This window comes from Callithrix jacchus, chromosome 5 (genome assembly GCF_049354715.1).
Source record: "Callithrix jacchus isolate 240 chromosome 5, calJac240_pri, whole genome shotgun sequence".
Taxonomy (NCBI): domain Eukaryota; kingdom Metazoa; phylum Chordata; class Mammalia; order Primates; family Cebidae; genus Callithrix; species Callithrix jacchus.
This window is the reverse complement of record NC_133506.1, coordinates 138,950,997-138,971,771: the sequence shown is the minus strand read 5'-3', so window position 1 is coordinate 138,971,771 and position 20,775 is coordinate 138,950,997. Positions and strand designations below refer to the sequence as shown.

At 43.6% G+C, this 20,775-nt stretch overlaps 1 long non-coding RNA gene across 1 annotated transcript; it reads right to left on the bottom strand.

Moving 5' to 3' along the window:
* Positions 1–7,546: 7,546 nt before the first annotated feature.
* Positions 7,547–20,656, bottom strand: LOC118153910 (uncharacterized). Its single transcript, XR_004743698.3, has 4 exons — positions 20,498–20,656; positions 16,651–18,865; positions 16,136–16,221; positions 7,547–12,771 (listed from the first exon to the last, which is right to left on the bottom strand). It is a non-coding gene; the product is annotated as an uncharacterized LOC118153910 (long non-coding RNA).
* Positions 20,657–20,775: the final 119 nt, after the last annotated feature.

The following is a 20,775-nucleotide window of genomic DNA, read 5'->3' as shown; positions in this document are numbered from 1 at the left end:
TTGGAAATGCTCGGGGTTGAGAGGTTCATGGCAAGCACAGCTGAAACAGGAGTGGTCCAGCTCTGTAGGGGAGGGGCGTCCGACATTACAGAGGCACTCCACTCCTACAGAGGTAGTCCACCATTGCTGAGGCAGCCTGCCATTGCAGAGGCAACCCATCATTGCCGAGGCAACCCGCCATAACAGAGAGAGTCTACCATTACAGAGGTGGGCCACCATTGTTGAGGCAGTTCTAACCACACCCCAATAAACAGGACTGCAGGGAAGCTCACTTGGCAGCAGGGCAGAGTCCACAGCAGCTCAGCAAAGCCTCTGCAGGCAGACAATGACTAGGATGCCTCCTTGCTGGGCAGAAGAGCCCTGAAAACAAAAAAGGCAGCAGCACAATGGATACTCATACATAAAGCCCTAACTCCCCAGGACAGAGCTCCTGGGGAAAAAAAAGGGGGTTTATGAGTTCTGCTGCAGATGTAAACGTACCTGCCCAGCAGCTCTGAATGAACAATGGAGCTTAGAGCTCAGCACTTGAGCTCCTATAAAAAACAGACTGTCTCCTCAAGCAGCTCCCTGACACTGATATATCCAAAGATTCACCTCACAAATGACTGATCAGACTGACATTTGGCGGTCGTCATTCTGGGACAAAGATAGCAGAAGAAGAAACTGATAGCAACCCTTACTGTTCTGCAGCTGCTGCAGGTGATCCCCAGGCAAGCAGGACCTGGAGTGGACCTTAGCAGTCCCATGGCAGAGGGGTCAGACTGTTAGAAGGAAAACTAAGAAACAGAAATAAATTTATCATCAACAATCTGGACATCCACTCAGAAACCCAATCTGAAAATCAGCAACTACACAGATGACAGGTGGATAAATCCACAAAGATGGTAAGAAACCAGCACAAAAAAAGAGGAAAGTGCCCAAAACCAGAACACCTCTCCCCCTACAAGGGATCACAACTCCTCACCAGCAAGGGAACAAAGCTGGATGAAAAATGAGTGTGATGAAATGACAGAATCAGACTTCAGAAGGTGGGTAATGAGAAACTTCCATGAGTAAAAGAACATGTTCTAACTGCGTGCAAAACAACTAAGAACTTCGAAAAAAGATTTGATGAAATGATAATAAGAATGGACAACTTAGAGAGGAATATGAGTGAATTGATGGAGCTGAAAAACACAACACAAGAACTTCACGAAACATGCACAAGTTTCAACAGCCAAATTCACCAAGCAGAAGAAAGGATATTAGAGGTCGAAGATCAACTCAATGAAATAAAACAAGAAGGCAAGATTAGAGAAAAAAAAAGCGCAAAAAGGAATGAACAAAGTCTCCAAGAAATGTGGGACTATGTGAAGAGACTTATCTACCTTTGATAGGTGTACCTGAATGTGATGAAGAGAATGAATCCAAGATGGAAAATAATCTTCAGGATATTATCCAGGAAAACTTCCCCAACCTAGCAAGGAAGGCCTATATTCAAGTTTAAGAAATACAGAGAACACCACAAAGATATTCTTCAAGAAGAGCAACAGTCGTCAGATTCACAAGGGTTGAAATGAAGGAGAAAATGCTAGGGGCCACCAGAGAGAAAGGTCAGGTTACCCACAAAAGGAAGCCCATCAGATTCACATCAGATCTCTCGCCATAATCCCTACAAGACAGAAGAGAGTGGGGGCCAATATTCAACATCCTTAAAGAAAAGAACTTTCAACCCAGAATTTCATATCCAGCCAAAATGAGCTTCATAAATGAAGGAAAAATAAAATTCGTTGCCAACAAGCAAGTACTCAGAGATTTTGTCACCACCAGGCCTGCTTTACAAGAGCTCCTGAAAGAGGCACTGCACATAGAAAGGAACAACCAGTACCAGCCACTCCAAAAACATATGAAATTGTAAAGAGCATCAACAAAGTGAAAAAGCTGCATCAACTAACAGGTAAAAGAGCCAGCTAGCATCAGAATGGCAGTATCTAATTTACACATAACAATATTAACACTAAATGTAAATGGTCTAAATGCACCAATCAAAAAACACAGACTGGAAAATTCTATAAAAAGCCAAAACCCATCGGTGTGCTGTATCCAGGAAACCCATCTCACATGCAAGGATACACAAAGGCTCAAAATAAAGGGATGAAGGAATATTTACCAGGGAGATGGAGAGCAAAAACTAGCAGGAGTTGTAATTCTCATCTCAGATAAAATAGACTTTAAAGCAAAAAAGATCAAAAGAGACCAAGAAGGACATTACATAATGGTAAAAGGATGGATACAACAAGGAGAGCTAACGATTATAAATATATACGACCCCAATACTACAGGAGCACCCAGATATAGATAAGGCAAGTTCTTAACGACTTATGAAGAGACTTAGACTCTCACACAATAATAGTGGGAGACTTTAACACTCCACTGTCAATATTAGACAGATCAACCAGACAGAAAATTAACAAGGATATCCAGGACCTGAACTCAGACCTGGAACAAGCAAACCTGATAGACATTTACAGAACTCTCCACCCCAAATCCACAGAATATACATTCTTCTCAGCACCACAGTACACTTACTCTAAAATTGACCACATTATTGGAAGTAAATCACTCAGCAAATGCAAAAGAATGGAAATTGTAACAAACAGTCTCTCAGACCACAGTGCAATTAAGTTAGAACTCAGAATTCAGAAATTAACTCAGAACCGCACAGCTTCATGGAAACTGAACAACTGGCTCTTGAGTGTTGACTGGATAAACAATGAATTGAAGGCAGAAGTATAGAAGTTCTTCGAAACCAATGAGAACAAAGACACAACATACCAGAATCTCTGGGACACATTTAAAGCAGTCTCTAGAGGAAAATATAGGGCAGTAAGTGCCCACATGAGAAGAAAGGAGAGATCCAAAATTGACACCCTATCATCACAATTGAAAGAGCTAGAGGAGCAAGATCAAAAAAGCACAAAACCTAGCAGAAGACAAGAAATAACTAAGATCAGAGCAGAACTGAAGGAGATAGATATATGAAAAACCTTCAAAAAATTAGTAAATCCAGGAGCTGGTTTTTAGGAAAGATCAAAATAGACAGACCCCTAGCCAGATTAATATAAAAGAAAAAAGAGACTAACCAAATAGATGCAATAAAAATGATAAAGGGGAAATCACCACAGATCCCACAGAAATTCAAACCATCATCAGAGAATATTACAAACAACTCTATGCACATAAACTAGTAAACCTGGAAGCAATGAATAAATTCCTGGACATTTGCCTCCTTCCAAGCTGGTTTATTTTTTAATCCCACCCCCATGCTGCTTTACTCTATTTTAGTGAGTTAGTGAGGTGGGTTCCCCCCAACACCACGCCTCACACCACCCTTTGTGAAAATGTTATGGAGCCAGCTGGGTGGGCCTCCATCTTCTCTCCCATCCTCCACCCTTTGCCTGTTGACATTTGCATGGGTGGTCACCAGGCCTCATTCAGTGGCCACTGTTATCAAAGATGTGGGTCGGGCATGGTCCCTCTTTCCCAGAGGCAGCTGGGGGCAATGGCACAGCCTTTGATCCTTGTGAGCAAGCTGGTGGGTGGGCAGGACTGTTGTGGTGGTTTTTTTTTTTTACCCATTCACTCCTCAGGCCTCCCTCCCTCCCTCTCTCCCTCCCTCCCTCCCTCCCTAGGAAAGCTTCATCTTGGCTGAGTCTCAATCACCTTTTATCATGATATCTTCTTTTCTCCTTCCTCCGGCCAGCATATTTGCAAAATGGGAAGGGCATCATGGCACAATCCTGGGCCATAGTATTATTTGCCCAAAATAGAAATGCTGTCTAAAAAGTAATACTGGGGGAAGGAACTCAAGATGGTGCTGTGAGAACAACCCAGGATTGAAGCTCTTGGTTAATCTGCAGAGAGGTGAGTCAAAGCTGCATTTTCAGACTGATCTTTGTTGCCCACAGAATGGGGAAATTCCCAAGTATAAAGGAGACGCGGGACACCAGGCAGAGGCTCTGCCTGGAGAAGCCGGCAGCTGGGGTGGGGGCAGCCGGCCCTACCCAGTGATCCCCACAGGGTGCGCTTGTCTGGGTGCCCTGTTGAAATGACAACCTGAGACTTGAGAGGGCTGAACTTGAGACTGAAAGGGACTTGGGCAGTGAACCAGCCCAGGGGATTGCAGGGACACAGCGTGTGGGATAGCACAGTGGGACAGACAAAACGATGATTCCAAACACTCGCCATGGAGACGGTCCCTGAGGCTCTTCGTGGGGGAGGGGCGTCCACCATTACCGAGGCAACCCGCCCCGACTGAGACACACGCCCACTGCTGAGACAGCCTGCAGTTGCCGAGGCAACCCGCCCCTACTGAGATACATGCCCACTGCTGATGCAGCCTGCCATTGCCAAGGCAACCAGCTACAACAGAGAGACTCTGCTGCAGGGCGTAGCCCGTGGCGAAGACCACCACAGAAGAGCAAGAGCCTGCAGCAACAGGGCGAATCTCACAACAGCAGGGCGGAGCCTCGGCAGTCAAATAGTGATTAGACTGCCTCCTAGCTGGGCAGGACACCTCAACAGACATCCAAAAACAAAGCCCCAACCCCACAAGACAGAGAATTTGAGAAAAAAGGGGGTTTTTAATGAGCTCTGTTGCAGCAGAATCAAACATAGCAGCCTAACAATCCTGAATGAACAACAGAGCTCACAGCTCAGCAATTGAGCTCCTATAAAGTACAGACTGTCTCCTCAAGCAGCTCCCTGACCCCTCTATATCCAAAAGACTGACATTTGGCAGGCATCATCCTGAGACAAAGATAGCAGAAAAAGAAACTGGAAGCATCCCTCACTGTTCCACAGCTGCTACAGGTGCACCCCAGACAAGCAGGGCCTGGAGTGGATCTCAGCAGTCATACAGCGAAGGGGCTAGATTGGTAGAAGGAAAACCAAGCAACAGAAATACTTCATCACCAACAATCTGGGTGTCCACTAAGAGACACAATTGAGAAGTCAGCAACTATGCAGACGACAAGTGAATAAATCCACAAAGATGGGAAGAAACCAGCGCAAAAAGGAGAAAAACACCCAAAACCAGAACACCTCACCTCCTAGAAAGGACCAAAACTCCTCACCAGCGAGCGAACAAAGCTGGACAGAGAATGACTGTGATGAAATGACAGAATTAGACTTCAAAAGGCGGATAATGAGAAACTTTTGTGAGCTAAAAGAACATGTATTAAATCAATGCACAGAAACTAAGAACCTTGAAAAAAGATAGGAAAAAAGATTTGAGGAAATGATGACAAGAATGGATAACTTAGAGAGGAATATGAATGAACTAAAGGAGCTGAAAAACACAATACGAGAACTTCGCGAAGCATGCACAAGTTTCAATAGCCGAATTGACCAAGCAGAAGAAAGAATATCTGAAGTCGAAGATCAACTCAATGAAATAAAATGAGAAACCAAGATCAGAAAAAAAAGTGCAAAAAGGAATGAACAAAGTCTCCAAGAAATGTGGGACTATGTGAAAAGACCTAACCTATGTTTGACAGGTGTAACAGAAGGGGACGAAGAGAATGAATCCAAGCTGGAAAATGCTCTTCAGGACATCATCCAGGAAAATTTCCCCCACCTAGCAAGACAGGTCAACACTCAAATGCAGGAAATACAGAGAACCCCACAAAGATATTCCACAAGAAGAGTAACCCCAAGGTACATAATCGTCAGATTCAACAAGGTTGAAATGAAGGAGAAAATACTAAGGGCAGCCAGAGAGAAAGGTCGGGTCACCCACAAAGGGAAGCCCATCAGACTCACAGCAGATCTCTCAGCAGAAACACTACAAGCCAGAAGAGAGTGGGGGCCAATATTCAACATCCTTAAAGAAAAGAACTTTCAACCCAGAATTTCATATCCAGCCAAACTGAGCTTCAGAAGTGAAAGAAAAATAAAATCCTTTGCGAACAAGCAAGTACTCAGAGATTTTGTCACCACCAGGCCTGCTTTACAAGAGCTCCTAAAAGAGGCACTACACATAGAAAGGAACAACCAGTACCAGCCATTCCAAAATCACACTAAATGCTAAAGAGCATCAACATAATGAAGAATCTACAACAACGAACAAGCAAAACAGCCACTTAGCATCAAAATGGCAGTATCAAATTCACACATAACAATATTAAACCTAAATATAAATGGACTAAATGCACCAATCAAAAGACACAGACTGGCAAACTGGATAAAAACCCAAAACCCATCAGTGTGCTGTATCCAGGAAACCCATCTCACATGCAAGGATACACAAAGGCTCAAAATAAAGGGATGGAGGAAGATTTACCAAGCAAATGGAGAGCAAAAAAAAGCAGGAGTTGCAATTCTCATCTCTGATAAAATAGACTTTAAAGCAACAAAGATCAAAAGAGACAAAGAAGGCCATTACATAATCGTAAAAGGATAGATACAACAAGAAGAGCTCACGATCCTAAACATATATGGACCCAACACAGGAGCACCCAGATACATAAGGCAAGTTCTTAATGACTTACAAAGAGACTTAGACTCCCACACAATAATAGTGGGAGACTTTAACACCCCACTGTCAATATTAGACAGATCAACCAGACAGAAAATCAACAAGGATATCCAGGGCTTGAACTCAGACCTGGAGCAAGCAAACCTGATAGACATTTACAGAAATCTCCACCCCACATCCACAGAATACACATTCTTCTCAGCACCACATCACACCTACTCTAAAACTGACCACATAATTGGAAGTAAAGCACTGCTCAACAAATGCAAAACAACTGAAATCATAACAAACAGCCTCTCAGACCATAGTGCAATCAAGTTAGAACTCAGAATACAGAAACCAACCCAGAACCGCACAGCTTCATGGAAACTGAACAACTGGCTCTTGAATGTTGACTGGGTAAAGAATGAAATGAAGACAGAAATAAAGAAGTTCTTCGAAACCAATGAGAATGAAGACACAACATGCCAGAACCTCTGGGACACATTTAAAGCAGTCTCTAGAGGAAAGTATATAGCAATAAGTGCCCATATGAGGAGAATGGAGAGATCCAAAATTGACACCCTATCATCAAAATTGAAAGAGCTAGAGGAGCAAGATCAAAAAAACTCAAAACCCAGCAGAAGACAAGAAATAACTAAGATCAGAGCTGAACTGAAGGAGATAGAGAAACGAAAAACCCTTCAAAAAATCAATAAATCCAAGAGCTGGTTTTTTGAAAAGATCAACAAAATAGACAGACCACTAGCCAGATTGATTAAAAATAAAAGAGAGAACAACCAAATAGATGCAATAAAAATGATAAGGGGGAAATCACCACAGATTCCACAGAAATTCAAACCATCATCAGAGAATATTATAAACAACTCTATGCACATAAACTAGTAAACCTGGAAGAAATGGATAAATTCCTGGACTCCTGTGTCCTCCCAAGCCTAAACCAGGAGGAAGCTGAAACTATGAATAGACCAATAACGAGGTCAGAAGTCGAGGCAGCAATTAAGAGCCTACCACTCAAAAAAAGCCCAGGTCCAGACGGGTTCATAGCCGAATTCTACCAGACACACAAAGAGGAGCTGGTACCATTCCTTCTAAAACTATTTCAAACATTCCAAAAAGAGGGAATCCTTCCCAAATCATTTTATGAGACCAACATCATTCTGATACCAAAACCTGGCAGAGACCCAACAAGAAAAGAAAACTTCAGGCCAATATCCATGATAAACGTAGATGCAAAAATCTTTAATAAAATATTGGCAAGCCGATTGCAACAGCAAATCAAGAAACTTATTCATCATGATCAAGTAGGATTTATCCCGGGGATGCAAGGCTGGTTCAACATACGCAAGTCTATCAACGTAATTCACCACATAAACAGAACCAAAAACAAAAACCACATGATTATCTCAATTGACGCAGAGAAGGCATTTGACAAAATTCAACAGCCCTTTATGCTAAAAACCCTCAATAAACTCGGTATCGATGGAACGTATCTCAAAGTAATAAAAGCTATTTATGACAAACCAACAGCCAATATCATACTGAATGGGCAAAAACTGGAAGCATTCCCTTTGAAATCTGGCACTAGACAAGGATGCCCTCTTTCACCACTCCTATTCAATATAGTACTGGAAGTTCTAGCCAGAGCAATCAGGCAAGAAAAAGAAATAAAGGGTATTCAAATAGGAAAGGTGGAAGCCAAATTGTCTCTATTTGCAGATGACATGATAGTATACCTAGAAGACCCCATCATCTCAGCCCAAAAACTCCTGAAACTGATAAGCAACTTCAGCAAAGTCTCAGGATATAAAATCGATGTGCAAAAATCACAAGCATTCCTTTCACGAATAACAGACTTAAAGAAAGCCAAATCAAGAACGAACTGCCATTCACAATTGCTACAAAAAGAATAAAATACCTTGGAATACAACTCACAAGGAACGTAAGGGACCTCTTCAAGGAGAACTACAAACCACTGCTCAACGAAATCAGAGAGGACACAAACAGATGGAGAAACATTCCATGTTCATGGTTAGGAAGAATTAATATCATGAAAATGGCTATACTGCCCAAAGTAATTTACAGAATCAATGCTATCCCCATCAAGCTACCATTGACTTTCTTCACAGAACTGGAAAAAACCACCATGAACTTCATATGGAACCAAAAGAGAGCCTGCAGAGCCAAGTCAATTCTAAGCAAAAAGAACACAGCGGGGGCATCACACTACCGGATTTCAAACTATACTACAAGGCTACAGTAATCAAAACAGCAAGGTACTGGTACCAAAACAGAGATATAGACCAATGGAACAAAACAGAGACACCGGAGGCAACACAACATATCTACAACTATACAATCTTTGACAAAAACCAGCAATGGGGAAAGGATTCCATGTTTAACAAATGGTGTTGGGAAAACTGGCTAGCCATGTGCAGAAAGCAGAAACTGGACCCCTTCCTGACACCTTACACTAAAATTAACTCCAGATGGATTGAAGACTTAAACATAAGACCTGGCACCATAAAAACCCTAGAAGAAAATCTAGGCAAAACTATCCAGGACATAGGAGTAGGCAAGGACTTCATGAACAAAACACCAAAAGCATTGGCAACAAAAGCCAAAATAGACAAATGGGACCTAATGAAACTCCACAGCTTCTGCATGGCAAAAGAAACAGTCACTAGAGTGAATCGGCAACCAACAGAATGGGAAAAAATTTTTGCAGTTTACCCATCTGACAAAGGGCTGATATCCAGAATTTACAAAGAACTAAAACAGATTTACAGGAAGAAAACAAACAAGCCCATTCAAAAGTGGGCAAAGGATATGAACAATCACTTTACGAAAGAAGACATATATGAGGCCAACAATCATATGAAAAAATGCTCATCGTCACTGGTCATCAGAGAGATGCAAATCAAAACCACACTGAGATACCATCTCACGCCAGTTAGAATGGCGATCATTAAAAAATCTGGAGACAACAGATGCTGGAGAGGATGTGGAGAAAAAGGAACACTTTTACACTGTTGGTGGGAGTGTAAATTAGTTCAACCATTGTGGAAGACAGTGTGGCGATTCCTCAAGGCCTTAGAAATAGAAATTCCATTTGACCCAGCAATCCCATTACTGGGTATATATCCAAAAGACTATAAATCGTTCTACTATAAGGACACATGTACACGAATGTTCATTGCAGCCCTGTTTACAATAGCAAAGACCTGGAATCAACCCAAATGCCCATTGAGGATAGACTGGATTGGAAAAATGTGGCACATATACACCATGGAATATTATGCAGCAATCAGAAATGATGAGTTTGTGTCATTTGTAGGGACATGGATGAATCTGGAGAACGTCATCCTCAGCAAACTGACACAAGAACAGAAAATGAAACACCGCATATTCTCACTCATAGGCGGGTGATGAAAAATGAGAACACATGGACATAGAAAGGGGAGTACTAAACACTGGGGTCTATTGGGGGGAAAAGGGGAGGGCCAGTGGGAGGGGGAGGTGGGGAGGGATAGCCTGGGGAGAAATGCCAAATGTGGGTGAAGGGGAGAAGAAAAGCAAAGCACACTGCTATGTGCGTACCTACGCAACTGTCTTGCATGCTCTGCTCATGTACCCCAAAACCTAAAATCCAATAAAAAATTTAAAAAAAAAAAACCCCTGCAGGCCAATCCACTAAATTGATTCTACAACCCACTGATAGTTCACAACCTGCAGTGAAAAATGCTGGCCTAACATGAGGACTGACGCTGTCTGAAATTATGACAGTATTAGGAAAATCTAGGGCATACTTAGGGTATAATAGTAATGATATTTATACACTGTCAAATTCCAACAAGGACGCAAAGTGGCTGTAGGCAAATATGGTGGCTCCCCCAACACTCTGTACCACATCTGTGGCCAGCTTCTACCTCTGGAATACAGTAGTTCCCATTTATCCAGTTTCACTCTCTGTAATTTTAGTTACAGTCTACTGTACTTCAAAAATATTAAATGGAAAATTCCAGAAATAAATAATTCATAAGTTTAAAAAAAAAAACACAAAAAATTAGTTGGGCATGGTGACATGAGCCAGTAGTCCCAGCTACTTGGGAGGCTGAAGCAGTAGAATCACTTAAACCTAAGAGTTAAAGGTTGCAGTCAGCCAAGATGACAACACTGTATTACAGCCTGGCAACAGGGTGAGACTTTGTCACAAAAAACATAAAGATAAAAATTAAAAAGAGCCAAATGTGGTGGTGCGTGACTGTAGTCCCACTCACTCCTCTGGAGGCTAAGGTGGGAGGATCACCTGAAGCCTGAAGATGGAGGTTGCACTGAGCCAGGATTGCACCACTGTACTCCAACCTAGGTGATGCAGTGAGGCTCCGTCCCCACAAAAAATAAAAAATCTGTCTTTTATCTACAAGAGATAGCTGCTGCCAAACTCATGATGAGGAAATAATGCAACCACTGAGTACTCTCAGAAACTTGAGAAAAGTGACCAAGATCTCAGCCAGTGTTACCCTTGTACTGCAAAGCCCTGCAGTACAATCTGTGACATTTCTTTCTATTCACTCAAAAAAAGAAGAGATGAATTTTTTTACAAATTACTTTATACAATTCAAATCAACACATCAAGCGGTGCATTTAGAGGTGTTGGTGGAGGTGTCAGAGACCACGTGACTAAAGGAGGGGGTGAAGTCTGAGGCCAAGACAGGTGAAGGCTGAGTGTCAGCTGAGACAGCAGGTCAGCCAAGTGAAGGAGGTGGCTGAAGTACTAGAGAAGACCTAGAGGAAGGAGGTGGCTGAGGGCTGAGAGATCATGAGGAAATTCTTTAGGTACTAGAGGAGACTCATTTAAAAGTGATAGCTAAGGGAGGCCACCAAGGTAAAGAAGGTGGCCAAGGTGCCAGTGGCCACTAAGTGGACAAGTAGGCTGAGAACCCAGATGTCACACTGCTGGAGGAAGAAGGTAATATCCAAAAGGAAATACAGCTGGATGAGATGGATGGGGTGCCCCAGGAAAGACAGGGCAATGAGGTAGATGGGGTCTCCCAGGACACACAGAGGGATGAGGTGGATGGGATCCCCCAGGACACACAGGGCAATGAGGTGAATGGGGTCCCCCAGGACACACAGGGTGATGAGGTGGATAAGGTCCCTCAGGACAGATAGGATCAGGTGCCTGAGGTTCAGCAGGATAGACAAGTGGATGAGGTGGATAAAGTCCCATAGGAGACGCAGCTGGAGGAGATGGTGGAGATCCCACAAAACAAATAGCTGGAAGACATGAAGGCAGTCCCAGAAGACACTCAATTGCTGGAAGTGTCTGTGGTTTCAGAAGATCACAAGCTGGAGAAGATGGTAGAGGTACCAGAGAGCACTTGACTGGAGGAGGTGACTGGTCTCAGAGAATCTTCAGCTTGAGATGGTGGTAGAGGTAACAGTACACTCGGGTGGAGGTGTGTGTGGGCTCAGAAAATCTTCAGCTGGAGATGGTGGTAGAGGTAACAGAGTACACTTGGGTGGAGGTGTGTGTGGTCCCAGAAAATCTTCAGCTTGAGATGGCAGTAGAGGTAACATGGTACACTCAGGTGGAGGTGTGTGTGGTCCCAGAAAATCTTCAGCTTGAGATGGTGGTAGAGGTATCCGAGAACACTCAAGTGGAAGTGTGTGAGGTCTTAGAACATCTTCAGCTGGCGACGGTGGTAGAGATACCAGACATTCAGATTGAGGTGAGTCTGGTCTTAGAAAATCTTCAGCTGAAGATGGAGGTAGAGGTACTACTCAGGTAGAGATGTCTGTGGTGACCATGGTCTCTAAAGATTATCATGTGGAGCAGGTGGTAGAGGTGCTAGAAGACACTCATGTGTAGGTGTCTGTGGTCTCTAAAACTCATCATCTGTAGATGGTGGTAGAGGTGTCAGAAGACACTTGGGTGGAGTTGTGTATGAACTCAGAAAATCATTGGCTAAGGGCGGTAGATGTAACAGGAGACACTCCTGTGTAGGTGTCTGTGGTCCCCAAAAATGATCAGCTAGAGAAGTTGGCTGATGTCCTAGAGGACACTGGAGTTGAGGAGTTGTCAGAGGTCCCAGAACGCCTTTAGCTGATGGAAATGGTTGAGCTCCCAGGTGACACCCAGATGGAGGAGGTGGCTGGCAAGCCATCAGTGGCCTTGAAGGGTCAGCCATGAGGTAGGGCAAGCAGGGCAATGCTGAGTAACGATGACGCTGTGCTGCAGCCATGTTAACCTGCAGGCAGAAGGAGGAAGTGTTTTGAAATGTACTAATTTGATGGACAGAACCACCATCAACAACACAGGCTGAACCTTATGTTGCTGCTGATAGTTTTTTGCATCTTTCCATCCTCCAGGTTTCAAAATAACACATCAGTATGAAGTCACCCTTTCACTAAGTACCACTGACAGCTGGGGAGTGAAGAAAAGTCATTGGGACAAACTGTTTTCTCCACATGCCACTGTGTCTGTCTACAGATGTAGGCAGGCTGGGAGCCTGCCCCAGGGGAGCAGAGTCATAGCACAGTAAGGAAGAAGTATGTTTCTGACACAGGAGTGTCTATGTCTATCTTCATCCTCCCTCACCGCCATCACCAGAGCATGCTCCTTGCATCAAATAAACAGCGAGTAAGAGAGGCATGAAAAGCCCATTGTCCACACATGTATTGCAGCTTCTTTTTGCAGAATGTTCTCTAGGTCTTTTACATCCTGTCTCTGATTCTCAGAACTCTGCAAGTCAGTGTGACCACCTGCTCCAAATCTAAAAAAGAGGCTCCCCGAGGAAGGAGAGCATGTACCCAAGGTCACACACCTTGCAGGAGGCACAGTGGGAGTTGATTCCAGCTCTGCCTGCAGGACCCTCTCATTTCCCCTCCACTTCCCTTCTTGACAAAGGGTCTTGTTCACCCTGCGGGTGCCCCCCATGAACACAAAAGGCTCTGGGGAAATATGGATTCCTAAAGGCATTGAGGGGAACTGGGAGAAGGTTTTCTGACAGAACAATCTGACATACAGAAGTCAGTCAGGCATGGCTAGAATATCTCTTTGAATTCCCAGGCTATACAAGTTTTAAGTGCATTATGACATAAATAATACTTTTGTACATGGAAAAAATGAGGTATGAATTCTGAAAAAAGCAAGTTTTAGAAATGTGTTTAATTTCAAGTGTACAGTTCCCATCATGTGTAATCATAAGCCTCAGAAGCTGTTATAAGTACAGAGGCCACACGAGAACCAACATAGCTGAGCATCATTTAAGGCCTTCATTGGGAATCATCACTGTGGGTAATAGGTTACATTCACTTTCACTAACTCACAGTCAAGACGTATTTTCTATTACAAGTACAGAAACTCTGACACTTAGAATATTAGATCAGGGCACCACTGAAGGGGGGTGAGGGTGGGTTTTTGCACAACACAGTTAACAACAGGAATGGGACTGTGATGAAACATGGAATTGACCTTGTTGAAGAACATTCAAAATTGCACAAAGAACATATTAATGTTGGATTAATGAGTTTTCACTTTTGTCAATTCTGAAAATACAGCAGATATTTCAAATGTTAATCACCTACCTTATAGAAGAAAACAAACAAAATCACAGCAAAATAAAACCCCACATATTTCTGAAATAGACCCCCAAACACTTTGAGTAAAAGAGATCAGAGTTCACTGGGCCATGAGACCTACAGAGGTGGAGGTCGGTGGCATTCCTCATGTTATTTCTGGAAACAGAATAGTAAAAGCCCTTCAGCCCTGAGTCCCTAAGCATTTATGGCTTCTGGAGGTGCCACCCAAGACCACTAGTTGAAAATGGAGAAGCCAGAAAGCTTATAGGGAAGATGTTGCTTCTGAAAAAGTCCAGACAGAAAACATATCACAGAACCCACAGAGCAGAAGCCAGGCCAGGAGAGGGTGATGGAGGAAAAGACTACAGTGTCCTGATATAGGCAGAGTGAAAATGACCCCAGCATTTATCTTTGTCTTCTCCGTGTTTTCAGTTGGGATGCAGCTGCTGTTCCTCACGGGAACCGAATGAGGTCCTGAATCTGCTAAGGGCCAGAGAAGGGAATGGGGCTAAATCTGGTTTGCATGTTCTGTGTTGAATAAGAAACCCTCCACACCCTCTGTTGCCATTTCACTCTCTTTGCCACACTCATGTCCCTTACCAGAGGCACAGGGTTTATTGGCCAGATACCTCAGAGGACCCTGGAGCCCTCTGGGCCTCAGCTCTGAGGAAGACACGGCAGATCCCTGGTCCAGGGGTTTTCTTAACTCTCAACAGGCTGTGGACAGGTCAGGCTCTAACCAGCTGAAATGAGCTTGAAATAAGGGCTTCCCAGTACACATCAAAGTAAATCAACCATCATGTGATCACAGACTCCAAATTAAAATAGAAACAGCCATAGATGGGAAGAATATCTATAGGCACAAAACAGAAGCAGCACTGCTCCTTTTCTTCAAGCTATAGGGGCATTTACAATTCTGTGGATTCGTAGTAAATCTGTCCTCTATATCTCACCAGGTATTATCAATATTTATAAACAGAAATGAACATAAAGAGACTAACACTCATGAGAAAAGGTCAGAGTTACAGAAATTAAATGGAGGCTGAGTGCTGTGGCTCACACTTGTAATCCCAGCACTTTGGAAGGACAAGGCGGGCAGAGTTAGAGGCAAGCCTGGCCAACATGGTGAAACTCTGTCTCTACTAAAAATACAAAATGAAAAAATTTGCCAGGCATGGTGGCAGGCACATGTAGTCCGAGCTACTTGGGAGGCTGAGGCAGGAGAATTGCTTAAACCTGGGGGGCGGTGGTTGCAGTGAGCAAAAATCACACCACTGTACTCCAGCCTGGGTGGCAGAGCAAGGTTTTCAAGAAGGAAGGATGTAAGGAAGGAAGGAAGGAGGGAGGGTGGGAGGGAGGGAGGGAAGGAGGGAGGGAAGGAAGGAAGAAAGAAAAGAAATTAAGTGGAAAGTTTTAGGGTCATACTTCAAATGTTAGAGGAGTAAGATTACATAGATATTTAGCTTACTAAAGGAGTTATATAATTCACAATAAACAATTTAAACAAGTAAAAAGAATGAAGTTCCAAAAAGTGCGAATAAATAATTCTTTTCTTAAAGCAGACCTCATGATACTGCCTTATTGATCCATGAAGACATTGCCCAAAAATCTCTGCTCCCATCAGCTCTTACAGCTCCCATTCTAAAATGCTATTGTTGTGACTTTTCTCAAATGAAAGAAAAATAAAGCCTTCACACTGACTCAAGGTGGGAAGGGGAGCTGGCGCATTTGCCTTGCAGGCTTATCTTCACAGTTAAAAGTAACTAAGATGTCAGGGTGGGGCAACGTCCACAGTCAGTGGAGGAGCATGTACCATTCACAGGGGACCAGCCAAGAGCCATTCAGCTAGGGCTGAATGAGAAAAATGGGGCCCTGCCACCCAACGGGGCAACTGTTCTCTTCATAAGTGCTTGGAACTGTTTCCAGGAAATATGACAATTACCCCACCCAAACCCTCACCCCAAAAAGGAGAAGCAGGGTGTGTGGATTGTGCAGCAGAAATTAAGTGGCTGCCTTCATGGGAGCTCCTACCTCTCCAGAAAGCATTCTTTAGGCACAGGCATTTCTGGGCTGGCTCCTCACTCATGTGTCTCTCTGGCACTCTCTGCTTTCTCCTCCTTTCCCATATAGAAAACAGAGAAAGAACTGATTTGAAGAATTAAAACATCAAATCCTTTACTAAATACTCAAAGTTTCATCTTAAAACAAAAACATCCTTAAAAGTAACCACCACACTAGGCACGGTGGCTCACTCCTGCAATCCCAGCACTTTTGGAGGCTGAGGTGGGCAGATCACCTGAGGTTGGGAGTTCGAGACCAGCCTGACCAACATGTAGAAACTCTGTCTCTACTAAAATTACAAAACTAGTCTGGTGTAGTGGTGCATGTTTGTAATCCCAGCTACTGGGGAGCCTGATGCAGAGAATTGCTTGAACCCAGGAATTGGAGGTTGTAGTGAGCTGAGACTGCACCACTGCACTCCAGTCTGAGAGAAAGAGTGAGATTCTCACTCAAAAAGAAAAAAAAAATCCATTACAATGACCTACCAGTGCTGCTTGTAGGCAGGCTTGCTCTCGGCCATCTCCCTCTCCAAGGTTAGAGCACAGAGCTGTGGGGAGAAAAATATATCCACGTCCTGACCTGGCAGACTATGCCCAAAACCAAGGAAAACAAAAAAACAAAACTTACCCAGTTGTCAAACTTACCCTTTCTTGCAGAGGGACAATCTGAAAAAGCCACCACTCCCAGCCTGAAAGAACATCTTTCAAGTTCTTTGTAGAATTTGTTTTTCCTGATCTTAACTCCCAGAAATTTGTATTACCTGGGAGTTAAAATCAGAACTGACACATTAAAAAACATCCCCTCCCCAGGCATGGTGGCTCACGCTTGTAATCCCAGCACTTTGAGAGGCTGAGGTGAGTGGATCACTTGAGATTGGGAGTTTCAGACCAGCCTGGCAAACACAGTGAGACCGTATCGCTACTAAAAATACAAAAATTAGCTGGGTGTGGTGGCAACTGCCTATAGTTCCAGCTGCTCGGGGGGGCTGAGGCAGGAGAATCACTTAAAGCCAGGAGGTAGAGGTTGCAGTGAGGCAAGATCACACCATTATACTCCAGTCTGGGTGACAGAGCCAGATTCTGTCAAAAAAAAAGAAAAAGAAAACTTCCCCCAATTTATATTGACAATTCTCTATTCAGAACTAAGTGGGGTAGAGACTGTTAAATGAGGCAGGGCATGGTGGCTTACACCAGTAATCCCAGCACTTTTGGAAGCTGAGGCAGGTGGAGCACCTGAGTTCACAGTTCAGACCTACCTGGCAAAAATGGTGAAATCCCATCTCTACCAAAAATACAAAAATTAGCTGGGAATGGTGCTGCATGCCTGTAATTCCAGCAACATGGGAGGCTGGGGCAGGAAACTCACTGGAATCTAGAAGGCAGAGGTTGTAGTGAGCTGAGATTATGCCACTGCACTCCAGCCTTGGCTGGAGAGTGACTCTGCTTCAAGAAAAAAAGGAGAGACTGTTAAATGTGCCTAGATATCTTTATAACTCATCTATTTTCTGTTTACTATGTATCTTGAAAGGCAGTCCTGAAGGGTGGGTAATTATCTAGATTGTAAAAATAAAACATACTTCCTCTTCCCTTGAATATAAAAGAGCATTGTGGGATTAGTGCTTTTTTTCTTGAATCATTGTTCAGAAGGAGAGTCAGCCCCCAGACAACCACGTTTTTACTGTCATGAAAGACAATAGAAAATGTAGAACTCAATTTACCAATGGATAAAAAAGCTCAAATGATGGCACAACTTAGTGGCCAAATCCCTATCAAGTACAGACTTTGGACATACTGATCCTTCTCCACCTGCAACCAGGAACATTCACTTTGATGATGTCATTCAAAATTACCCTGCCCAGACACACTTTTCATTGATTCCCTGAAGGGCAGTTCCAACAGATTCTCTGGGGCTTTCTCTGAATCATGAGATGCAGTGCAGCTCTGCCCTTCGCCTTCCTGCAGTTTGTCACCTCATCCCTATGATCTCAGAGGAACTTTGTCTCAGGCCAACTGTTTGTTCCTTGGACTCTTTCATTTCCATTAAAATTCATTTGCTGACCCTCTAAATTGCCCCCATATCCATCTATCTCCCTCACCCCTGAAAAGAGGGTGTTCTTTAACCATCTGACCCTTCTGGCTCCCACGTTAATGCCTGTTCTATGCTTTTCTTCTCTTGTTAAGCTGTCTGTTGTTAGCTCATTTCTGCAGTGAACCATTAGACAGGACAGTGAAATCTTTCCTTCCAGCCATACAATAGAATTATAAAGCAGAAAAGTTTAGACAGAATTTCCTATTTAAATGACAAAACTTCATACTCCATTTCTGATAAAGAGCACACAAAAAAACTTATTTTTGACCCAAAGCTCTGTTGACATTCTGTTAAACAAACATCAACCTATTCAATTTTCATAATGTAAATGGAAGATATTTTTATAATTCTTATGCTAATAAATCATTTCCCTGATGTTTTTGGTAAAACTGAATATTCATAATAAAGTCCAGAACCATGAACTGTTTTAAATAATTTCTTCTTTGTGATTACAAGTATACCTGTAGGAAGTTAGTATACTCACATGGAAGATAATTTTTTGGAGGAAAAGGCCAACTGTAGAAACTCCCAGAAACACAATAGGGATAGGCATCCACAGAACACCAAGAAGGTCATGCCAGGATACAAATAATCAAGTAGAAACCCGATCACCTGGAATAATAACAGTGGAAATAATGAAAAGGTCAATGACATTTATAATATTTCGGTAAATAACAATAATCTTTAGAAACCATCAACTGCCTCCAGGAAGAAACCACACCCCTCAGATATCACCAGGGGATTCCACTGCTTCAAAACAGATTGAAAGTTACCAGTCTCATGTTTTTTGCATGGATGGTAGTGTTTTTAGGCATTCCAAATGTAGAGTGTGTTTTTTTCTTGATGTAAAGCAGGGATATCAAATTTTATGGCTTCCTTGGGGAGTATTAAAAGAAAAGTTGTCTTAGGCCACACATAAAATACATTAACACTAATAATAGCTGATGATCTAAAAAAAAAAATCACAAGAAGGCCAGGCACAGTGGCCTATGCCTGTAATCCTAGCACTGTGAGAATGCTGAAACCGGTGGATCACCTGAGTTCAGGAGTTCCAGACCAGTCTGGCCAACATGGTGAAACCTTGTCTAGACTAAAAATACAAACATTAGCCAGGTGTGGTGGCAAGCCTCCTGAGTAGGTGGTAGCCTCCCACCTACTCAGGAGGCTGAGGCAGCAGAATCACTTGAACTAGGAAGGCAGAGGTTTCAGTGAGCTGAGATTGCACCATTGCACTCCAGCCCAGGAGATGACAGGGAAACTTTGTCTCAAAAAAAGAAAAATTACCAATCCCCCCAAAAATCTTTTTTTTTTAGAGTGTCCCACTCAGTTGCCCGGGCTGGAGTGCAATGGTGCAATCTCGGCTCACTGCAACCTCTGACACCTAGGTTCAAGCCATTCTCCTGCCTCAGCCTTTAGAGTAGCTGGGATTACAGGTGCCTGCCACTATGCCCAGCTAATTGCTATAGTTTTAGTAGAGACAGGGTTTCACCATGTTGGTCAGGCTGGTCTGAAACTCCTGACTTTAACTGATCCACCAGCCTCAGCCTCCCAATTATAGGAGTGAGCCACTACACCAGGCCTGTCATTTCTTTATATTTGGATAATGTAAGGACTTGAAGACCCTTTCTTCTTTGGGTCAATGAATGACCTGCACCATATACACTTTACAAAACAAAGGACAATGCTGTCATTCTTATCCTGGTCCTGTCACTCCTAGTGACTCCTGCATTGCGAACCTCCCAGCAGATGCAACCCTTTCCTCTCCATCTGATGGGTTTCTTGGCTGATGAAGCCCACTGATGATACAGACTCCCTAGAGACAGCCCCTAAGAGCAGAAGACAGGGATGACACAGCATTTCCTAAAGTCATCAAACCAGATGACACAAAACTCAAATGACATTTCACTTTGTTTTGGTTCATTCTGTTTGAGATTAAGAGTGCAGTGGGCGATCTCAGCTCACTGCAACTTCCAACTCCTAGGCCCAAGCGATCTTCCCACCTCAGTCTTTCCAGTAGCTGAAACTACAGCCATGAGCCACCAGGCCTTACTCATCTTTTTTGGAATCTTTTGTAGAGATGGGGTTTGACTATGATGCCCAGGCTAGTCTTGAACTCCTGGACTCAGGTGATCTGCCGACCTTAACCCCCCAAAGCGCTGAAATTACAGGCCTGCACTGTGTAATGTGCCACATGACACAGCCCAATAACAAGGAAGAAACCCCGAGGGTCCAGTGTCTACTTACAAAAGTGGATTGATGGCTGGGAAACTCCAGCAGGAGGAGCCAAAAGAGCAGCCACTGCACCTGCATCTCCTGGTCTTCTCAGGGTGCCCTGAGGTGGCCAGGACAGAGATGGTAATGGCTTAGGGCTGGGGGATGGCAGGGGATGTGGATGGGGTGGGATCTAAGTTGGGGAGGGGGGTGGGAGAGAAGGGGAGGGAGGGGAAGGGGGCTGTTGGGCACCTGGTGGGGGGGGAGGAGAAAGCGGTCTGGGAAAGGATCTGGTTTAAACTAAGTCTTCA